The 19,441-nt window shown below is 43.9% G+C and overlaps 1 protein-coding gene and 1 long non-coding RNA gene across 2 annotated transcripts in view; one reads left to right on the top strand and one right to left on the bottom strand.

The window, feature by feature from the left end:
• The window catches only part of ADPRM (ADP-ribose/CDP-alcohol diphosphatase, manganese dependent), a 293,493-nt gene that overhangs the window by 48,753 nt on the left and 225,299 nt on the right, over nt 1-19,441 (bottom strand). The window lies entirely within an intron of this gene.
• LOC147574040 (uncharacterized) overlaps nt 1-19,441 on the top strand; it is a 30,375-nt gene that overhangs the window by 1,738 nt on the left and 9,196 nt on the right. The window contains exon 2 of the long non-coding RNA XR_015243849.1: nt 18,820-18,880. This is a non-coding gene — a long non-coding RNA (uncharacterized LOC147574040). The remainder of the gene's footprint in view (nt 1-18,819; nt 18,881-19,441) is intronic.

The following is a 19,441-nucleotide window of genomic DNA, read 5'->3' as shown; positions in this document are numbered from 1 at the left end:
TATTTTTGTCAACAACAACCTTGACCCAGCTTCATCTAGAAACCTCTTCTGAGCCTGATGCGTTCAAGGTCCCCTGCCCACCCCTCCCCCCCCCACACTGGGTTCCAAACGACTACACCTTCCAACCGCACTTTAGGAAGAGATGGCGGGCCAGGAGGAAGGGGATCTTCCCAGGCAGTTCAGAGGCTACAACTAACATGGCTTTCAAACATTCCTGATGTTGTCCTCAATTTGTTTTGTAAACGGGAATCTTCTCTTTCCCACTCTATCACAATCTACTCGAGGGCAAGGCCAATGCCCTTGGATGCTTTTCTTTGCTCTACGTTGGCTGGTCTGGTGAGAAGCACTCAGTGTTTGTCATCACTTTATCAGAGAGGCTGATAGAAATGAGGCTGTTAATTTCATCTTTGGGACTTCATTTGCAATTAAATGGATGGTGATGCCTTGGTTATGGCTTAATTAATAAATTCAATAAACATGAATTAAGGATCTATGATGAGTCAGACACTCTGCTAAGCACTGGCTCCACAGAGATGAATGGCAGGTCTCCGCTCTCAAGAATTTCATAGTTTAGTAAGAGACGAACATACGTCAACAGATATTTATAACGCCGGGGGGAATTGCTACAGAATAGGTTTGCTTAAGGGACTGTGAAAACCCAAAGGAGAGAGCAAGAATCCATGCTTGCTGATTTTAAGGATGCAAACAAAATTTCCAAAGAGGCAGAGGAAAGCTCTCCAGGCAGAAGTATTACGGGTGCAAAGACACAGGAGCGTGATGAGTCGGGAAGCCATCCCAGAGCAACGTGTACATCTCAGTGTGTCTGCGATATGGGCTCTGTGGTGGGGAATTGGGTCAGACTGTGAAAGCCCTTTTATACCAGCTCAGGAATTTGGGCTTTATGGGGTACCCACAAGAGCCGGAGGAGAGGGTTTTTTTGGTTTTTTGTTTGTTTGTTTGTTTGTTTGTTTGTTTCTTACGTTTCATTTATTTTTGAGAGAGACAGAGAGCAAGCAGGGAAGGGGCAGAGAGAGAGGCAGACACAGAATCCGAAGCAGGCTCCAGGCTCCGAGCTGTCAGCACAGAGCCCGACGTGGGGCTCGAACTCACAGACGGCGAGATCATGACCTGAGCTGAAGCCGGATGCTTAATGGGCTGAGTCACCCGGGTGCTCCGACCGAAGGAGACTTTTAACACACGGAGTACCATCGTCCTGCTTGCCCTTTCAAGAACGTAGCCTTTGGTCTGGGTCTGCCTGGGGTGCCAGGATGGGCTACACAGGAGAGCTTGGGGAATCAAACGGATGGAAAAGAGAAGCTGGGATGCTTTTACTTTTTAAAAGACCTTTTCTATGAAAACAAAAAATACAGATTTTAAATAGCTACACATAAATATCAACTGCATTGGCTGCATATATGAGCAGGAAACCATTTAGAGAGTAAATGGCTTAAGGGCCACTTCTACGTGCTCCATTAATGTTTAACCACACCCTTGCATATTTAACCTGACCTTCTCCTGGGCAAGGGTAGAATTACTCCATGTTAAAACTTTCTTGCACCAAAACCTGAAGGTTTGTCCACAGCCCATAGTCCACGGTTAACCAACTTCCTTCCTGTCTTGGACGTATTTTCTATGGCATTCGTGACAGTGACCGTCGGTGGAGGTGAGGAGGGTGGCATCCCAAGTGTAAAGCATCCCAGGAGGCTTTCCAGGGCGCGCCAATACCCCATTTGGGTCCCCAGAGTCCGAAATCCCATCCCCAGCTTTGCAGATCCCCAAAACTAATTTCCTCGGTGTTCCAGAGTTAATGGAGTTCAGAAAGGCTGAGCTAACAAAATTTTGCCCATTCTTTAATTTGCCCTGAGAAACGTAACTGCCGGGGGGAGCAGTTACTCATGTCCTCTAGCCCAGCTGGCACATTTACTCCGTTTTGACATTTGCGCAAGAAGCGAAATCACAGCTTGAAGGCTGCGTGGGGAGATAGATGTATGCGCACGTAATTGATGCACCAGGTATGGCTGCCTGATGCCCCCATGTCCCTCGAAGGAATCTTCCTACCCATATGCCTGGGCAGCCCCCATCTCCCGGTTGCAGTTCAGCCCAGTTGTAGACAAAGCCTTAAGGAGAAACTATGATCTGAGGGGCTCACAGAATTTACCGTCGAAACTGAGAGGTAGTGGGCAATATCAAGCCTCCCAAAGTAAATCTGATTGAATCGGTCCGGAGTTCCGACAGCAATCGTTTCACTCTTCAGTCACCATGTGTCTGGCGTGTTCGAAGTGCCAGGCATCACATGCTGCATCAATAAACGAGACAAAGACTCTGTCAGGAGACTCAGAATTCGGTAGGAAGCAGACCCATTGGCTTGTGATGACCATGCAGGGTAACGTCTGCTGTGATGGAGGCTTGTTCTAGATACGGTGGGAGCCGGGACCAACAGCCCTAGTCCTGCCTGGGGGTCCAGAAAAGCTGCACAGAGGCCAAAAAGCTTAAGCTCATTCTACTTCAGTATCTGGTTTTCACAGTGAAAGAAAATGCCATTTTTATGACGACGGTATTACCGAGAATATAATTATTATATAGGAAATTGCTATTAGCCTTGCGGTGTGTTTCTTTTTTTTTTTTTTTTTTTTAAATTTTTTTTTTTTCAACGTTTTTTTATTTATTTTTGGGACAGAGAGACAGAGCATGAACGGGGGAGGGGCAGAGAGAGAGGGAGACACAGAATCAGAAACAGGCTCCAGGCCCTGAGCCATCAGCCCAGAGCCCGACGCGGGGCTCGAACTCCCGGACCGCGAGATCGTGACCTGGCTGAAGTCGGACGCTTAACCGACTGCGCCACCCAGGCGCCCCATCGGTGTGTTTCTTTTTATGTTTAGGCATTAAGATTTGTGAGATTAAATGTGGAGTCCTACAGGGTCGTGCGGATTTCATTTAGCATGGTAACACGAGACAGTTAGGTCCATCTTAAAAAAAAAAAATGACTGCTTGGTATCCTATCCTCTGGATATACCATTGTTTATTTAACTAAACCCTGTTGTCAAACATTTTGGTTATTTTCTCTTTTCTTTCTCATTTATTAAAAAATTTTTTTAATGTTTATTTATTTTTGAGAGAGAGACAGAGACAGAGAGGGAGCAGAGGAGAGGCAGAGAGAGAGGGAGACACAGAATCCGAAGCAGGCTCCAGGCTCCGAGCTGTCAGCACAGAGCCTGATGAGGGGCTTGAACTCACAAACTGTGAGATCATGACCTGGGCCGAAGTCAGATGCTTAACTAACTGAGCCACACAGGTGCCCCTCTTTTTTTAAAAAATTTTAAATCATGTTTTTATTTGTTTTGAGAAGGGGGGGGGAGAGAGATAGCAAGCAGGGGAGGGGCAGAGAGAGAGAAAGAGAGAGAGAGAAACCCAAGCAGGCTCCATGCATCAGGGCAGAGCCTGACGTGGGGCTTGAACTCATGAACTGAGAGATCATGACCTGAACCAAAATCAAGAGTTGGACGCTTAATGCATTGAGCCACCCAAGCACCCCAAACATTTTGGTTATTTTCAATCATTCTCTATTATCAATAAAACCTTAAAATGAGAGGACCTAAGAGATCATGTGATAAGATCCTCTCACTTTGCCACTGAGGGAACTGGTTTCCAGTGGGTTTAAATGATTTTTCCCCAAGTCCTATAACAGCTGGGTCTGGACTTCTGATGAAATTCATTCTGGGCTAGAAGGGAGAAGAGGGGTGGGCTACCTGAGAGTCAATAAAGAGGAGAGGCTCTGGGAAAACACCAGGGGCAGGCAGCATGGGGGACTCCAAAGGAGAGAGGAAGGTGAATTTCAAGGTTCTGAGGACGCCGGTGCACTGGGGTGAAACCGCGCACGCGCAGAAACGGACACCAGCCTCTCGGCATGCAAAGTGGGGGCGGGGTGGCCCTTTCGAAGGCAACTTGACAGTGCGTGACAAGAACCTGGAGAAGACCCTCCAATGGCGTGACCTGGCGAGTTCACTCCCAGGAGCCTGCCGTCCTAGGGAGCCGGGATGTGCACGGGCAGTCAGTGAAACGTGGTTCACAGTGCAAACCAATATCCTACGATAGGCGCCAAACGACACTAGAGGTAACCTACCGTGTTAGACAATGCCATAGGACAATCAAGCAATAGGACAGGCGGGTAGGTGATAGATACTAGAGATATAATATATATTTTTCTTTGGCATATGTAAAATCTCTTTGTATATTAGGCACACTCTTTTGATATATTACATACACTTTTTAATATATAAAGGAGTTCATTACAAGGGACTGTCTCATACCGTTATGGAGGTGAAGTCCCACACCAGCCATCTATAAGCCAGAGACCCAGGGAGGCCAGCGGTATAGATGTGGGAACCACAGGCAAAAGACCTAAAGGTCAGCACCAGCCGTCAGGCAGTGACGGTAGATGCCTCTGCCTTTTTGTTCCATTCGGGCCCTGAACACATCGCATGATCCCCACCCACTTTGGGAAGGGCAATCTGCTTTACTCAGCCAGGTAGAAAAGCTACCCAGTACTCCTCCTGAATATGTCTCCTCTGCTCATAGAGAACGCTCATGGGGTCGCCTGGGTAGCTCAGTCCATGAAGCATCCGACTCTTGGTTTCGGCTCAGGTCGTGATCTCACGGCTGGTGAGTTCTAGCCCTGCGTCGGGCTCTGCGCCGACGGTGAGGAGCCTGCTTGGGATTCTCTCCTTCCCTCTCTCTCTGCCCCTCCCCCACTGGCTCCCTATCTCTCTCTCTCAAAGTAAATAAAAATAAACTAAAAAAAGAAGACAAAAAAAAGGACGCTCATAACACTCGTGGTCACCAAACGGGTGTGGGATTTACCCCACACCCAGCAATTCTCCCCCACACCAGCTGAGTATCCTACAGTTTAGCTGCGTTCTGACATTGTCTAACGTAGCCATCAGGTCCCACAGGTGAAGGGCTCAGTCGGACAAGACTGCACACCACCCCCTTCAGATGCCAACCACGAGTCGGGGCTGTCACCCGGGCTTCTGGCCAATCGGCTGCCAATTGGAGCTTCCCACAGTCCTCCCCTTGGGTTGGATTAATTTGTTGGTGACACTCACAGAACTCAGGGAAACGCTTATGTTCACCAGTTTGTCCAACGACACAGAGGAAGAGCTAGATGAAGAGATACATAGGGAGAGGTTCTGGGAGGGTCCCGAGCACAAGGGTTTCTGTCTCCCACGGAGTTAGAGTATCACCCTGCCAGTGTGGAGGTGTTTACCAGTCTGGAAGCTCCATGAACCCCTCCAGATCCTCCCCCTTCTCTGGAGGATGGGGGTTGGGCACGAAAATTCCAAGCTTCTAATCATGGTTTGGTCCTTCTGGTGACCAGCCCCCACCCAGCAGCCACCCAAGAGCCCACGAGAGTCGCCACATTAGAACAAGGTGAAATTATGAAGGTTCTAGGAGCTTTGTGCCCGGGGTCAGGGGCAGAGACCAATTAAATATATTCTATTGTTTTCTATTAGTTCACAGTCGGTCTACTGACTCAAATGTAATCGCTTCCAGAAACACCCTCACAGACACACCCAGAAGTAATGTTTGGCCAAATATCTGGGTACCCCAGGATCCAGTCAAATTGACACATAAAATGAGCCATTACGACATTCAATGCTGGGGAAAGGTTAAGTCGACTCTGGTACATTCACAAGAGGCTGAGGTGTGTTCTATGATTTCCTCTTTTTTCTTTTCATTGTTCTAGTTTTTCCGGTTCAGCCGGCCCCTCCTCTCTGCATCCACAGAGCCTCACCACATGTTCTCTCCAGCAGGCTACAGCCTACCCCTGTGTTCAGTTCCTATGTCAAGCCCTCCAAACACATATCGTGCTCTCCGCCCTCTGTCAGTTCAGTGGGATCTCGGGAGAACAAAGATATAAGCACACAAACACATGTGATCAGTCTGCATTATTTTATCGAAAGACCATTGCTTATTATTTAAGTAAAAAAAAAAAATGTAAGAGTAATAAAAATACCTATACTTTTTCATCCAGGAATCCTGCTTAATGCAGGTGAGTAAAAGGAATAAAAAAGAAGCCAAAATGATCAATATTACCATAGTACAAAATTGGTAGCAGTTTAAAGTCCAGGAGTCTGTGATTAGTATTTTTTTTTTTTTTTTTTTGAGAGAGAGAGAGAGAGAGAGAGAGTGAAAGCAGGGGAGGGGGCAGAGGGAGGGGGGAGAATCTTTTTTTTTTTAATATGAAATTTATTGTCAAATCGGTTTCCATACAACACCCAGTGCTCATCCCAACAGGTGCCCTCCTCAATGCCCATCACCCACCCCGCAGAATCTTTTTTTTTTTAATTTTTAAAAATGTTTATTTACTTTTGAGAGAGAGAGAGAGACAGAGCATGAGCAAGGGAGGGGCAGAGAGAGAGGGAGACACAGAATCTGAAGCAGGCTCCAGGCTCTGAGCTGTCAGCACAGGGCCCGACGCGGGGCTTGAACACATGAACTGTGAGATCGTGACCTGAAGCTTAACCAACTAAGCCACCCAGGTGTCCCGCTGAGAGGGAGAGAATTTTAAGGAGGCTCCAAGCCCAGTGTGGAGTCTGACACAGGGCTGGATCTTGCGACCGTGAGATCATGACCTGAGCTGAAATCAAGAGTCAGACCCTTCACCGACTGAGCCCCCCAGACGCCCCCGTGATTAGTAAAGTACAGTGAATGCATATGAGATAGCATTGGGTAACTTAAAAAAAAAAATTAGGTCATAAATAAGACCAAGACAAAACTCAAGAAAATTCTTATGTTATAATATTAAATCCAAAGACCAGTTACAACTGTGTGAAAAGGTAAGAAGCACAGGGAAAAAAGATCGCGAGTAAAGACAAATTATAGAAATCATATTGGGGCAGTGACATTTCATGTGATGTGTTTTCTCTAATGTTGTCATATTGGTTTTGCAATTAAAAAGAAAAAAAGTATTCGGGGCGCCGGGGTGGCTCAGTCGTTTGGGCGTCCGACTTCAGCTCAGGTCACGATCTCACGGTTCGTGGGTTCGAGCCCCACGTCGGGCTCTGTGCTGACGGCTCGGAGCCTGGAGCCTGCTTCCGATTCTGCGTCTCCCTCTCTCTCTGCCCCTCCCCTGCTCACACTCTGTCTCAAAAATAAACATTAAACATTTTAAATAAAAAATAAACTTAGAAAAAGTCTACTTGTCATCTCCCTGCTTAAAACCTTCCAGTGATTTCTACTGTCCTCGGGCCTCTTTTTCAATGGCCTATGAGGTCCTATATGAGCTGGCCTCTGCCTGACCGTCTGACTTGCTGTCTACTCTTCCCTTGATCACGAAGTTTCCGTGACACTGGCCTGCTTCCTGGTTGCAGATGATACCAAACTGCTTTCTTTCTTGCAGCTTCCCCCCCAACCCCTCACCCCTACTATTCCTTCTTCTCCCCCCCTCCCCCACCCCGGGGCTATTATCAGACTGGTCGCTTCTCATTTTTCAGATTTCGATTCAAGCTCACCTTCCCACAATCATCCTATCTAAACTCATGCCTCCAAGACACTCTGTTTCCTGTTATGTCCTCTTTCTATTTTATTTTTTTTATGATACTTATCGCTAATTGAAATTACGTTCGTGTTCAGGCGTTCTGTCTCCTTGCTCGGGAACCTCAGATCAAAACCCCTGATCTTTCTAGCTGCTGAATCCCTGGAGCTTAATACAGTGCCGAGTTTAAAGAGAAAAAAGAAAAAACCTTAAAAAATTAAAAAAAAAAAAAGAAAAAAGGGCGCGCCTGGGTGGCTCAGTCGGTTCAGCATCCGACTTCAGCTCAGGTCATGATCTCACGGTCCGTGAGTCCGAGCCCCGCGTCGGGCTCTGTGCTGACAGCTCGGAGCCTGGAGCTGCTTCGGATTCTGGGTCTCCCTCTCTCTCTGCCCCTCCCCTGCTCATGCTCTGTCTCTCCCTCAAAAATAAATAAACATTAAAAAAGAAAAAGTATGGGGGCGCCTCCCCCACTCACTCTCTGTCTCTCATGCTGCTCTGCCTTGACAGCACCTTCCCGTCTGCAGGCGGCTGGTGCGCGTGAGAGACGCAGCCCGGCAGACAGTGTGGGTTTGTGCCTGTGAGTTCGTTGTGTCAAAACACATCGTACTTCGCGCGTTTATGCCTCCTCGCACCGAGAGACACACAGCTCCTTCCTGTGCGGCTTGCTCCAAGCCTTCGTTGTGGTTGTTTTCTGTATGTGGAGTTCCGCAGACCCGGAGAGCACCAAAGCGCTGCTCTGAGCGCGCACTGAAGGGAAGACTGTTCTTGTGCCCAGTCCAGAGTCTGCCGTCCATCACACCGACGAAGTACCCAGGGACCGGATCCCACCGTGGCCAGGCACGTGAGACGCAGCGACAGACTGCAGGCCAGCCCGCCAGGCCTATCTACCCCGCTCAGGAACCACGTGGCTCAGACCTGAGCCCCTTAAGTAGAAGCGAAAAGGGGTGCAACATTTTCTAATCCCGCCTCCTGCATTTTGCATGCACCTGCCCGTCCCCAGGAAGCTGTCAGCCAGCTTCTGCTTGACCCCTGCAATCAGGAATCCAGGTGGGTTAAGTGACCTGCCCAAGGTCAACGTCACGCAGCTGGAAAGCCGGAATGAGGGGACTCAGTTCCAGGCTGTTGGACTCCGGAGACCATGATTGCACTTGCACTGTTCTGCCCATGGAGTAAAGGCCCACCCGTAACACCTGCGCGTCTGGCTTCTGGAGCCAGAACGAACATGAGGGCTTGCGCTCCCCCCCCCACCCGCCCCGCCCTTACCTTCCAATGGGTAACCTTGGTCAACCTTTGGACGTCTAGTAATAATTTTAAATGTACCACCATTTTTTTTTTCCATGCAATTACAAAGGGAAGTATTTTACATCAACAATATTGTTTCGTATCACAATGTGAGATACTGATGACAATCTTGCATTTAGCCAGCAGTGCCCGGTTCACTGATGGCTCAGTCCAGTTCTTCCTTCTATCTCTCTCTCTTTTTATTTTATTTTTTCCTGTGCACCTGATTTCTCCCAAATTGGAAACTCTAAATCTCAGTGGTGGGTCATCATGAGTGGCAGTGGCAAGCACCTGCTTGTTTTTAAGAGAATTGGGTGCACCCAAAAGATTTCTCACTGAAAACTATTCCCACATCATGCCATCAAGAGAGCAAAGTTCAAACTAGAAGGTTGGGTGTCTCAACTCCGGAGATGATGGTCAAGAGCTCCTAATCTATGCTTTGACTGGACCCAGTGATCCGTATTGGTTTACATTTGTGGCAGTCTTTGTACATGATTTTATTTAAAAAAAATTTTTTTTTAATGTTTTTATTTTTGAGACAGAGAGAGGCAGAGCATGAGCGGGGGAGGGGCAGAGAGAGAGACAAACAGACAGAATCCGAAGCAGATCCCAGGCTCTGAGCTGTCAGCACAGAGCCCGACGCGGGGCTCGAACTCACGGACCGTGAGATCGTGACCCAAGCTGAAGTCGGATGCCTAACCGACTGAGCCACCCAGGCACCCCCATGATTTTAAATAATATGCCCCCAAGTCACTTCTTGACAAGTGAAAAGAAAAATCAGCAAGTTATGGAAAAGAAAGCTTTCAACAGTGGAGCTGTTTGTCCCAAGTTAGGTCTCCTTGGAAAATCCCGATGTTTGATTTTTCATCCTTAAAATTAGGATATTTTATCCCTAAGGTGATAGATATTTCAAGCTATACCCAAGACACTTCATAAATCATCGAGAAACACCACCGGAGGCAAACCTCTTGAAGTTTCCAAAGTATACCAACTTTCCATTAGTCAATTTCTCTTGGTGTATTTATTTGTTTATTGAATAATTGTTGAAAAAGTCCAATGGTTCTACATGACTTAAAGCAAAACAAAACAAAACAAAACGAAACGAAAAAAAGAACTATGCTTTACCTACCCCTCAACATCTCTAATCCCCATTTTCTAGAGACATCTTTCAGTTCCTTTTATTCTCCTCCTCCCTCCCGCCCCTGTCCACACCTGTTGTATTTACCTCTACCTTTCTAAGTAACATGCTTTCGGTCTTTGATTTTTTCTTTTCAGTTTTTAAATATTGTCTCTTGAACTACCACTGCAGATGATGAGAATTTAGCTCTCCGATGCCAGGCTCCCTGTCTCTATAGACATAGAGATTACCTCTCCTTCCAAATGTAGATTTATCTTGCTTTGGTTAGACACATTTACTACCTACCATATTTTTACTATATGACTGTTATTCACAGTTGAGCAAGATGGTCCTTTCTTGGTATCGTGTTACTTGTTTTCTGAGCCTCGTTTGCTTCATTTTGCAAGTATCCATAGCCAGTTCATTCCCGAGTTCTCTACCAATCGTGCGCATCCTCTCGTGGTACATTTCAACACGTTAGTAACTGGCATGCTTGATCCCAGCCTCCTCCAGAGCCTTCCCCCGCTCTCCTGCTCCAACCTGAACTGGTCGTTCTCTGTCCCAAAAGCCCCTGGGAACTCTATTTACCATCATCCAAAGGGCTGCCTTTATCTTTCACGTGTATCGGATCCCCTGCTTTCCAGGATCATGTTTTTTGTTTCTCTCCCTCTTCATCTGCTTCTTTGTTTCTACAGGATTCATCTTCTAGTAACTCCCTGAGAAAGTGGGCCAGTGGGCACAGGAGATAGAACGTGTCAGACATTTCACATCTAAGATGCGCACATTCTACACTAACACCTCATCAATAATCTGGCTAGCTACAGAAACTAAGCGGCAATTTTCTCTCAGAATTTTGAAGGCACTGATTGGGTTGCCATCCAGCCTCCAGGTTAGTTGAATAGTTACAATGTTAGTCTGATTCCTGATACTTTGTATATGACTTCTCACTCCCCTCCTCCTCCCCCTCCTCCCTGTCCTCCTCCTCCTCTCTCCCTCCCTCCCATCCTCTCTCCTCTCTCTCTCTCTCCCTCTCCCTCTCTTTCTCCTTCTCTCTTTGTAAAGATACAAGACAGATACTTGGCTTGCCTTTTCAGTCTGGAAAGTCATACACCTCCGATATGTGGAATTCTATTGATATATTTCTTCAAAAACATTTTCCACCCATTTTCTCAGTCCTCTCCTATTCTCGGCTGTCAAACCCCACCAAATTGGTCCCCTATGTATTTTGTTTCTTTTAGCTTTCTCCTCGATTTGTGAGGGAGTCTTTCAACATCATCTTCCAAATTTTATATTGAATTTTTCATCTTCTATCATATTTTTAACTCCCCAAAGCTTTTCGTTTCTCGTAAAATATTCCTTTTTTATAGCAGCCTGTTTCTGTTTCACAGTACAATATTTTCTCTTATGTCTCTGTGGAGATACATAAAAGGATTTTTTAGGCTTTTCTTCACCTGCCGGTGTTGCTGCTGTCCCTCCTCTGAGATTTTTCTTTTCTGCTCTCTCATGTCTCTCATGGTACAGGTTTTCCTCGGGGCTTGGTGATCTCCATAGCGAGGCACCTGCTAGAGTTAATAGGAACCCGTGTGTGCCTGAGTAGAGCTTTTGACTAAGGCATTCTGGTTAAGGTTGTTTTGATGAGAGATTCCCTTTACCATCAGTTTTGGTATATCCTTTCTCCCGGTTATTTCATGTTCCTGAGGAATGATCTTGCTATCTCCTCCCTGCAGGTGTAGCCTGTGGGACGGCCTTCCACAAGCCCAAGAGAAGAAGGAAGCTGAGTGGTCTCATCATTCAATACACAGGGGACCTTCTCCCCTCCAATTTTTCAGTATCCATCATTATAATATACAGAATAGTTTCACCACTCTAAAAATATCACCTATCCAACACTGTACCCCTAATCCCTCACAAACATGATCTGTTTACTCTCTCATAGTTCTGCCCCTTTCAGAATGCCATCTTTCACTTAACAGTATGCATTTAGAGGGGCACCTGGGTGGCTCAGTCGGTTAAGTGTCCGACTTCGGCTCAGGTCATGATCTCGCGGTCTGTGAGTTCGAGCCCCGCGTCGGGCTCTGTACTGACAGCTCAGAGCCTGGAGCCTGTTTCAGATTCTGTCTCACTCTCTCTCTGACCCTCCCCCATTCATGCTGGCTCTCTGTCTCAAAAATAAATAAACGTTAAAAAAATAAAAATTAAAAAACAAACAAAAAACCCCCCAAAACAATATGCATTTAGATTCATCTTTGTTTTTGCGAATCTTGATAGCTCATTTCTTTTTTCCCCCCAGGCTTATTGAGGTATAATTGACAAATAAAAATTGTATATATTTAAGATAGGCAACCTGATGTTTTGATATATGTATACATTGTGAAATAATTGCAACAATCAAGCTAATTAACATATCCATCACCTACAGGGTTAGCATTTTTTTCTTTCTTTCCTTTTTTTTTTTTCTTTGTTGTGAAAACACTTAAAGATCTATCCTCTTAGGGGCACCTGGGTGGCTCAGTCAGTTGAGCCTCCGACTTCAGCTCAGGTCATGATCTCACCGTTGGTGAGTTCGAGCCCCGCGTCGGGCTCTGTGCTGACAGCTCGGAGCCCTGAGCCTGCTTCGGATTCTGTGTCTCCCTGTCTCTCTCTGTCCCTCCCCTGCTCGCATGCTCTCTCTCTCTCTCTGTCTGTCTGTCTCTCTCTCTGTCTCTCACTCTCTGTCTCTCAAAAATAAATAAACAAACATTAAAAACAAAGTTAAAAAAAAGATCTATCCTCTTAGCAAGTTTTAAGTATACAGCACAGTATCGTTAGCTACACTCCTATTGTTGTACGTTAGATCTCCGAAATTAGTTCCTCTTGTGTAGCTGAAACTTTGTGCCCTGGACCCATTTCCCCCTCCCCCTGGCCCCTGGCAACCACCATTCTCTTCTCTGCTTCTATGCATTCGATTATTTTAGATTACACATGTAAATGAGAACATTTCAACACTGTTGTCTTTCTGTGTCTGGCTTATTTCACAGAGCATAATGCCCGTGTTACTGCAAATGGCAAGATTTCCTTCTGCGTTAAGGATGAATAATATTCCACTGTATATGTGTACATTTTCCTTATCCATTCATTCATCAGTGGACATTTAAGTGGTTTGCATATCTTGGCTATGATGAATAATACTGCAATAAACATGGGAGTGTAGACATCTGTTTGAGATCATGGTTTTGTTTCCTTTGGATACACACCTAGAAGGATCATAAGGCTGTTTATTTTTTAATTTTTTGAGGGACCTTATACACGAACAAATTGGATGACCTAGAAGAAATGTACAAAGACCTAAAAACACACAACCTATCCAAACGGAATCAAGAAGAAATAGAAAGCCGGAACAAACTAGTAACAAATAAGGTGATTGAATCAGTAATCAGAAACTTCTCGACAAAGAAAAGCCCGGTGCTATATGGATTCACAGGTAAGTTCTATCAGACATTCAGTGAATAATCAATACCAATCCTTCCTAAACTCTTCAAGAAGTAGAAGAGGGACCACTTTCAAATCATTTTATGAGACCATCATCACCCTGATAATAAGGTCAGACAAAGAAACCAGCAGAAAATAAAACGGTAAGCAATTTCCTCCATGAAAATTTCAAATCAGTTGGATACATACTGACAATAGAATGGCTGGATCATATGGTAAGATTGTGTTTTAATTCTTCTAAAGTGACTGTATCATGTTTCATTTCCACCAGCGTTGAATGAGAATTCCTACTGCCCCATAGCCTCCCCAGTTAATTAATATGGTCAGGTTCCTGGATTTTAGTCAGGAATCCCGGATTGCACAGATCTTCCCGGATTTACAACGGGACAACACCCTGACAAATCCATCACGTGTTGAAAATATCAATCATTGAGTAGAAAATGCATTTACTACACCTAACGTGTCAAACACCATAGCTTACCTTAGCCTACCTTAAACATGCTTAGAATACTTATATTAGCCTAGGGTTGGGCAAAATCATCTAACACAAAGCCTATTTTATAATATAATGTTGAGGGGAGCCCGGGTGGCTCAGTCAGTTAAGCGTCTGACTCCTAATTTAGGCTCAGGTCATGATCTCATGGTTCGTGAGTTTGAGCCCCACGTTGGGCTCTGTGCTGACAGTGTGGACCTTGCTTGGAGTTCTCTTTCCTTCTCTGTCCGCCCCCCTCCACCTCTCTCTCTCTCTCTAAATAAATAAACATTTTAAAAGTTTTACAATACGATGTTGAATATCTGATGTAATCTATGGAATACTGTGCTGACGGTGAGATACAGAATGGTTGTGTGGGTACAGAATGGTTTTAAGTACATTGAGTGTTAGCCCTTTATGATTGCAGGGTTGATGGGGGGTCGGCTGCTCACTGTTGCTACCCAGGATCGTGAGCGGGTCCCCTACAGCATGTTGCTAACCTAAGAAAAAAATCAAAATTCAAAATTCAAAGTACAATTTCCACTGAATGTGTATCACTTCCACACTATGGTAGAGTTAAAGCAAAAAAGTAAGTCAAACTATAGTAAGTTGGGGACCTTCTGTATGGTTGGTATCTTATTATTGCTTAAATTTGCAAATCCCAGGGCACCTGGGTGGCTCAGTTGGTTGAGTGGTCCAGCTCTTGATTTCTTCTCAGGTCATGGTCCCAGGGTCGTGGGATCGAGCCCTACGTTGAGCCTTTGAGATTCTCTCTCTCACCCTCTGCCCCTCTCCCCTACTTGCACATGCTCTCTCTCTCAAATAAAAAACAAAGCAAAATTTATTTTTTTATTTTTAAATATTTATTTATAATTGCGAGAGGAGAGAGAGAGAGAGAGCAGGGGAGAGACCAAGAGATAGAGAGACACAGAATCTGAAGCAGGCTCCAGGCTCCGGGCTGTCAGCACAGAGCTCGATGTGGGACTGGAACCCACGAACCATGAGATCATGACCTGAGCCGAAGTCGGACGCTCAACCGACTGAGCCACCCAGGCGCCCCAAGAAAACAAAACTTAAAAAAAAAAATTGCCATTCCCTAATGACTAATGATGTTGAGTATCTTTTCATTTGTTTATTTGCTATTTACATATCTTTTTTTGGGTGAAATGTTCAGATGTTTTTTTTCCATTTTTAAAATTGGGTTGCTGGTTTTCTTATTGTTGAATTTTAAGGGTTCTTTTTATATTGTGGATATAAGTCCTTTATCAGACACGTGCTTCGAGAACGTTTCATTATGTGGCTAGCCTTTTCATTTCTGTTACCAATGTCTTTCCCAGAGTAACAGTTTCCACTGTAATAAAGTCTAACTTAATCGTCTCTTTCTTGGATTGTGCTTTTGGTGTTGTATCTAAAAACTCATCGCCAGCCAAAGGTCATCTAGACTTTCTCATAGGTTTTCTTCTAGATGTTTTACACTTTTCCATTTTGTATTTAGGTCTATGATACATTTTGAGTTAATTTTACTAAAAGGTGTAAGATCTATGTCTAGGTCTCCCCCCTCCTCCCACCCCGCTTTTTTTTTTTTTTTTTTTTTTAACATATGAACATTCAATTGTGCCAGCCAGCATCATTTGTTGAAAAAAACTATCCTTGGGGCGCCTGGGTGGCTCAGTCGGTTAGGAGTCTGACTTCGGCTCTGGTCATGATCCCATGGTTCGCGGGTCCGAGCCCCGCGTCGGGCTCTGTGCTGATGGCTCGGAGCCTGGAGCCTGCTTCGGATTCCGTGTCTCCCTCTCACTCTGCCCCTCCCCCACTCACACTCTGTCTCTCTCTCTCTCTCTCTCTCTCTCACTCTCAAAAATAAATATTTAAAAATTTTAAAAAAGAAAAACTATCCTTTCTCCGTTGAATTGGCTTTGCACCTTTGTTAAAATCTAGTTGACTGTGTGAATCTATTTCCGGCTTCTCTCTTCTCTTTTGCTGATTGATGTGCCCATACTTTGCCAATACCACACTGTCCTGAAAACAGTAACTTTATATTGAGTCTTGGAACCAGTTAGTGTGAATCTTCCAACTCTGTTGTTCTTCGATAGTGTGTCCATTTTTCTAGATCCTTTGCTTTCCCATATAAATTTTATTGTATTTTAAAACATGTTTTACTTATTGAGAGAGAGAGAGAGGAAGGATGAGAGGGAGAGGGGCAGAAAGAGAGGGGGACAGAAGATCTGTAGCGGGATCCGTGATGACGGCAGCGAGCCTGACGCAGGGCTTGAACTCACGAACCACAAGATCATGACCTGAGCCAAAGTCGGTCACTCAACCGGCTGAGCCACCCAGGCACCCCTGCCATATACATTTTGCATTAAGTTTGTCCATATCTATAAATAGTTGACTGGGATTCTGGTTGCCTTTAACTTAATTGCCTTTAATCCGCAGATTAAGTTGGTTTGGAAAACTGACATCTTTATAATTTTGACTCTTCTGATCCATGAACATGAAATATCTTTCCATTTATTGAGTTTTTTAAAAATTTCTTTCACCAGTGTTTTATACAGCATACACAGCCCATACATACTTCATTAGAAATATGCCCAAATACTTAATTTTTTGGTGTGCTTATAGACAGTATTGATTCTAAATTTTAATTTCTGATTGTCCATTGCTGGTATATAGGAAAGTAATCAACTTTTATACATTGACTATGTATCCTGTGACCTTGCTATACATGCTTAGAAGTTCTATCAGTGTTTTGGTACATTATTTAAGTTGTTCTACACAGATTATAATGTCATCTGCAAATACAGACAATTTTATTTCTTCCTAACCCACAAACTTTCAATCTCTTCTTCTTATCTTATTGTACTAGGTAGAATTTCCAAGACAACACTGAACAGGAGTTGAAAGAGGACATTTTTTCCTTATTCCCTATTTCAGAGAAAAGCATTCAGTTTTTCACCATTAATTATTACGTTAGCTATTGTTAGGTTAAGGAAATTTCCTTCTGTTACTTGTTTTTTTTTTTTTTGAGAGTTTTTGTCACAAATAGGTGTTGAATTTTATCAAAAGTTTTTTCTGCATTAATTCATATGATCACAGTTTTTATTTTTCCATCTATTAATAGGATAAATTACATTAATTTGTTTACAAATGTTAAACTGGCTTTGCATCCCTGGATGAGCCCTACTTGGTCACCATCAAATATCCTTTTTTATATGCTGCTGGATTTGATTTGCTATTAAAAAAAAATTTTTTTTTAATGCTTATTTAGTTTTGAGAGACAGAGACAGAGTGCAAGTGGGGGAGGGGCAGGGAAAGAGGGAGACCCAGAATCCGAAGCAGGCTCCAGGCTCCCAGCTGTCAGCACAGAGCCCGACACGGGGCTTGAACCTGTGAACCGTGAGGTCATGATCTGAGCTGAAGTCGGACGCCCAACCGGCTGGGCCACCCAGGTGCCTCATTGATTTGCTAAATTTTTTTTTTTTTAATTTTTTGATGTTTTTATTTATTTCTGAGACAGAGAGAGACAGAGCATGAGCAGGGGAGGGGCAGAGAGAGAGGGAGACACAGAATCCGAAGCAGGCTCCAGGCTCTGAGTTATTGGCACAGAGCCCGACGTGGGGCTCGAACTCATGAGCTGTGAGATCATGACCTGAGCTGAAGTCAGACGCCCAACCAACTGAGCCACCCAGGTGCCCCGATTTGCTAAATTTTTAATGAATTTTGTATCTATGTTTATGAGAGTTTCTTGTAATGTCTTTATCTGGTTTGGGTATTAGCCTAATACTGCTCTCATAGAATGAGTTGAGAAGTGTTCCTCTCTCTACTTGTATTTTCTGGAAGAGATTGTGGGAAATTGGTGCTACCTCTTCTTTAAATACTTTATAGAATTCTCCAACAAAACCATCTGTCCTGGTGTTTTCTTTTTGTGAAAGCTTTTTAAGGATTGGTTCTATTTCTTTAACAGATACAGGAATGTTCCTATTGTCTATTGCTTCTTGAATGAGCGTTTGTAGCTTGTATCCTTCAAGGAACCGATCAGTTTCATTTAAGTATCAAATGCCTGGTCCTGTACATGCTCTTCCTGTTCTGTTACTAACTTTCTTAATGTCCATGTGATCAGTCACGTTGATTCCTCTTTCATTTCTGGTATAGTTAACGTGCGTCTCCTTACTATGTATCTTTTTTAGGTTAGCCTGCTGGAGATTTATCTGTTTATTTGTCTTCTCAAAACAAAAACACTTTTGGTTTTACTGATTTTCTCTATTGTTCTTCTGTTTTCAACAAGTCAACATAAAACAGATATTCTAGGATCTCCTATGAAGCAAACTAAATTGTTGGTGTGGTTTTGAGCATTTGGTGGAGAGTAGGAAGGCAACTTTATCTTGAAGATAGGAACAGTCTCCTTTGAGGAACATTAAACCCTTGAAGAAATTAACATAATTTTAAAATGCTACTTAATGGGGCGCTTGGGTGGTTAGTTGGTTAAGCATCTGACTTCAGCTCAGGTCATGATCTCGCGGTTTGTGAGTTTGAGCCCTGCGTTGGGCTCTGTGCTGACAGCTCGGAGCCTGGAGCCTGCTTCAGATTCTGTCTGTCTCTCTCTGACCCTCCTCTGCTCATGCTCCGTCTCTCTCTGTCTCTCAATGATAAATAAACATTAAAAAAATTTTAATGCTATTTGATTCTTCAATTGAAGATATTATATTTATAAAGTCATAAAAGTATAACTGTAATTTCAAAAGGAAATAAATTATAATAAAATTATATTATTTTGATACATAAGTATTTTGTGGTTTTTTTTAAAGAAAATGTATTTTTGATGTGGCGAAATATACATAATGTAAAATGCATCATTTTAACCATTTGCAGTGGCACCGAGTACATCCACACTGTTAGAAAACTCCATACCCATTAAATAATAACTATTCTATTCTTTCTTCTCCCCAGTCCCTGGAAACCACCATTCAACTTTCTTGTCTCCATGAATTTGCTACTCTAGATACCTCATGTAAGTGGAATCATACAATATTTATCCTTTTGAGATGGGGTTATTTCATCTAACATAATGTCTTCAAACTGGAGGGTATTACACTAAGTGAAATAAGTCAGTCAGAGAAAGACAGATATCGTACGTTTTCACTCATATGTGGAACTTGAGAAACTTAACAGAAGTCCATGGGGGAAGGGAGGGGGAAAATAGTTACAGACAGAGAGGGAGGGAGGCAAACCCTAAGAGACTCTTAAATACAGAGAACAAACTGAGGGTTGATGGGTATGGGGAGAATGGGTGATGGGCATTGAGGAGGGCACTTGTTGGGATGAGCACTGGGTGTTGTATGGAAGCGATGAATCACGGGAATCTACCCCCCAAACCAAGAGCACGCTGTACACACTGTATGTTAGCCAACTTGATAATAAATTATATTAAAAACAAACAAACAGGCAAATAAATAAATAAAACCATTCTAAGAAAAACAACAACAACAAAAACCATAATGTCTTCAAGGTTCATCCATATTGTGGCATATGTCAGAGTTTCCTTCCTTTTTAAGGCTGAATAATATTCCTT

The sequence above is a fragment of the Puma concolor genome, chromosome E1, assembly GCF_028749965.1.
Source record: "Puma concolor isolate L17-30 chromosome E1, mPumCon1.1.hap2, whole genome shotgun sequence".
Classification (NCBI taxonomy): Eukaryota; Metazoa; Chordata; class Mammalia; order Carnivora; family Felidae; genus Puma; species Puma concolor.
Note: the sequence above shows the minus strand (reverse complement) of the source record. Positions and strands in the feature narration are given on the sequence as shown.